This window comes from Camellia sinensis, chromosome 5 (assembly GCF_055761805.1).
Source record: "Camellia sinensis isolate YWXY chromosome 5, ASM5576180v1, whole genome shotgun sequence".
In the NCBI taxonomy this organism is placed as follows: Eukaryota; Viridiplantae; Streptophyta; class Magnoliopsida; order Ericales; family Theaceae; genus Camellia; species Camellia sinensis.
Window position 1 is genome coordinate 35,514,828 of NC_138965.1, and position 4,408 is coordinate 35,519,235.

Here is a 4,408-nt window from a genome sequence, read left to right on the forward strand (position 1 = left end):
ACATGGGCACGCAAATCGAGAAAATGACAGAATGCGATCTAAGATACAACCTAGTATGCACTATGCTGTAAAAATGAGATGTCTCGAAATGCGTGCACACTAGCACGCAAATCGAGAAAATGACATACGCAATGCAAATGACATGGAAATGTGATATGGGCTTTCACTAACATGAGAGAGCCTCAGCCACACTCACATAAGAGGCCGATGGATGAAAATGAAGTGCCTCGAAACGCGTGCACACGGGCACGTAAATCGAGGCAATGGCATATGCAATGCAATATGGCTAAAATGGCATATAGAATGCAACATGGACTTATACTAACATGAGAGAGCCTCAGCCGCACTCACATAAGAGGCCGATGGATGAAAATGAAGCGCCTCGAAATGCGTGCACACGGGCACGCAAACCGAGGCAATGACATATGCAAACACGCTAATGGAATTTCAGCACTGAAATATGGGGAAAACAGCCCCGAAATGAGGCGAAAGTACACCCGATGCATGGAATAGTCCCGAAACATGAATTTTGGCACCTGAAATGGCTTATAGCTATACCAAACATGCGCAATATGGACATGCAATGAATAGACAGTAGCAAGGCAGGCCCAAAATAAGCATTTTTCCAGTTCGAAGCATGGCCAAACAGCAAACATAAATAGGGCAAAACTAGTATGCAAAAATGGCCCTAAATATGAGATTATGAAGCAACTCACAGCTGCTGACTCCAAACAGGTTAGGGCCCTTCAAAAACATTGAAGAGGGGCCAAAAATAAGCCACTTTATAGAACTGTAAAAACCTCAAAAAACAAACATAGATATGGCTAAGCTCTTATGCAAGAAAATGGGCCAAAAGGTGGCCAAAGAGGCAAGTGGTATATGCACAGCCCAAACTGAAAAATTCCCTTCTACAACATTGAATAGGGACCAAAAATAAGCATATTTACAGAACTGTAAAAACCCCAAAATAGTATATAAACATGCTAGAAATGCAATGCGAAATGAGGCTCAAAAGAGGCTATAACATGAGGTATGCAAAGCATTCACCAAACGAGCAAAAACCCTTAATAAAACATGTTAATAAGGTCAAAATAAGGCCACTTTCAGTTCTTATCATGGTCCAAAAATAGAAAAATGATAGGCTAATGAAGCATGCAATAATATTGACATACAAAGAGATATTGAAACAAGTGTGAGATAGGGTTCTCAAAGAGGGTTGAGCCCTTCAACAAACATGTAGAATAGCTCAAAATAGACCTAGTTTCAGTTAAGGTCGGAGCCTAAAACAATAAGCAAATTGGTTAAGAAATTGGTGCAAAAATAAGCTCAAAAAAGGAAAAATACTACTTACCCTTGAAGGCTTGACTTTGGTTGCCTCTTGGCTTGAGTTTGTGGCTCCTTAGGCCTTGGAGAACACCTTCAAACTTCTGGAATGGAGGATGGAAGGGTGGGGGTTGGTGGTGTAGAAGAAATGGTGGTGTAGGACTTGGAGGTTTTTCAAGGAAATAAGAGAGATGGAGGGAGATTTGTGTATCAAGGCTTGAAGACCAATTTTTCTAACCCTTCTCACCAATGCTGCCTGCTGGTTATATGGACAAAAAAGAGGGAGAAAAGGAGGGGCAAAGGTGAGAGAAAAAGGAGACAAGTTTTCCCCCAAAAAATATCCCCGGATTGAGATATTTTCTAGGGGATACAGCTATACAGCTGTAAAGTGTGTATTGCAAGGAACATGGCCGGCCACCTTTTGGAGTTGCAGGTGGCCGGCCGGCCACCCCCCCTAGCCGGCCGGCTCGGGGTCAAAAAGGTCAAGTTCCTTTTCTGGCCGGCCACCACAAAAAGATGGCCTCCCAGATCCCCTCATCACAACCTTGTGGTTCGAATTTGGAAATTGTAAAACAGGAGAGAGAATAGGCCATTTTTAAGAGGGGTTCAAAAGGGTCAAATGGAATTTCTGGCCGGCCATATGATATTAGGATCCTCCCATGTGTGTACAACACAAATATGTGGTTTGGGGTTGAAGAAAGTGGCCCCAAGGTGTTCAACATTGGCTCGGAAGTGAGAAAAGCGGGTGCCGGAGGGCAAAAATGGAATATAACTAGTTGCCAAGATAATTGCTGGCCTCCCACCCTCCAGTGACCTTCCTGATGATGAAACAGAGGTACCTGCCAAAAATGAACGAAAATCGATGCAAAACGAATGCTCGGAGGCCAAAACGCGCAGTTCGAGGCCCCGAAAACTGCCTGTTAAGCACCGAAAGTGGCACTCGGCCACGAAGTGGGTCTCTCAGACCTCAGTGCCCCTCAAAAGGGAGCAAATAAGATGTATGCCGAAAATCAGAGCGAATGGAGATGGTTGAGTGGTCCCGAACCGAGGCACACGGCCTGACGGCTCCGAAAACCGGGAACCGGGTTCCGAAATGGACAAAATGGCCTACGACCACAAAACGTAGCCCACGGCCACTGAGAGATGGTCCACGGGACCTCTCCCTCCCCTCAAAAAAAAAAAACAGAGAAAACCGAGCCTGGTTCGCAAACCGAGGCAAAGCACAAAAGTGGGTTCGGAAGTCCGGAGGCAGGGTTCACAGCCGAGACTCTGAGACTTCTGAACGAGCATAATATGTAGTATCACCGAGCGCTCAACTGGTGACGTCTAAGTCTTAAGGTCGGTCAAAAATGGGGTGTCTACACAAGGTGACATATTTGAAGCTACACATTTATTTTTATTGAGAAGGTATGCACCTTTATGGTTACTGAGATGTCATTGAAACTACAAGTCACATAGTTGGTGGGATTTTGTGTCATATTGGTAAAGAGGCCAAAGTTTGGGCTTCTTCTCTGTCAAAAAGAAAATTACTGGAGTATGTAATCAATACAAAAAGGTAACGTAAGTAAGAGTACAAAATATGTTCAAGAGAAGAAGAAAAAGAAGAATTGAAACATATAATCAACACGAAAAAAGACGCAAATTGGTATATATTGGCCCTGTTTGGTAAGGTTTATTTTCAGTTTATTTCAGCTTTTAGCTTAATTTAAGTTATTTTGATATGTTTGGTTCAGCTTAACAATACAACTTATACCTTTTTGTAAGTCAAAAATCAACTTATTCTTTTAGTGGGGGAGGAGAAACTTAATTTATAAGTCAAAAATCAGCTTATGTTCACAGCCATAAGCTATAAGCTGTTAAGCTATAAGTTATAATCACTTTTCCACAGCTCTACCAAACGAGGCCATTATCCCACATCCCAAAAGAGGCCAAATTGACCCACTTTCAATTGCAATAAAAAATCATGGATCAAAATTATAAAATAATCTACTAAAAAGACAATGGAATTACATTTGAGAACTCTCAACAACCTAGTGAATCCACGCCCAAATCGAACTGAACCTCTTATGTCTCTTTCATTACCGTTTTTTCCTCGAAATTACTTTGCTCAACGTTGAATTCACAATGTCAATGTCGAATCCACGATAATGAGACACTCTAGAATCCACCAAAACTTTAAGCTCAAATTCCCCAAAATCCACTGATAAACATCTATATTTTGAATTATTTGAATGAAAGAAAACCCCTTAATGATTGTCAACATAAAATCTGTTGATCCGTTGATCCATTGATCACACTCAATTCGTCAAGATAAACGACATATAAAGTCCATCCAATAGATGACACTTTTGCTAATCTCTTCTATGAGAATTCTAGAAGGGTTAGCTCTCAAAAACGCAACTAAGGCGGTTTAAAAGATGTAGAGTCGTGAAGACCATTCGAGTGCAGGAATGACTACTTGAGCGGTGTGTCTAAAAGGCGGTGCTAACAAACTTTCACCTGTCACTTCGCTCGAGCGCAAGACTTACTGTTCGAGCGGTAAAACAAAATTCTCAGTTTCTCAGAGCTCAGACTGTGATACTGGATGCTCCAATACAGCGCTCGAGTGCATACTTGACTGCTCGAGCAGTCCACGAAGTTTAACAAGCTCAAAAATCTTCTGCTCAAGCACACTTTTTTTTCAGCACAAACTCCTCTACTCAAGCACAAATTGGGTTAGATTTACATCTAAGTACTCACAACTCACAGAAACAAAAGAGTGAATGCAATTACATTTGAAAGGAATTTTATTCAATGGGATTGTCAATTACAAAAAACCTAACATCTTTAAACCTTAATGGAGTTTAGTGTAATAATAATAATAATAATAATAATAATAATTGACATGGATAGGCCCACAAGGCATACGGCCCACAGCAAACCACCCCAAACCCATCGCTTGGGACCAATAGCATAGCCCGGTTGGCAAAACCCAGGACAGCTGGAGGCCATCTAGACATGAGGGGCCAATGGCATTCGGGCACATGGCAGGTGGAACACAGGCCACATCAGCAAACAAAGATCTACAGAGTTATTACCACAACAC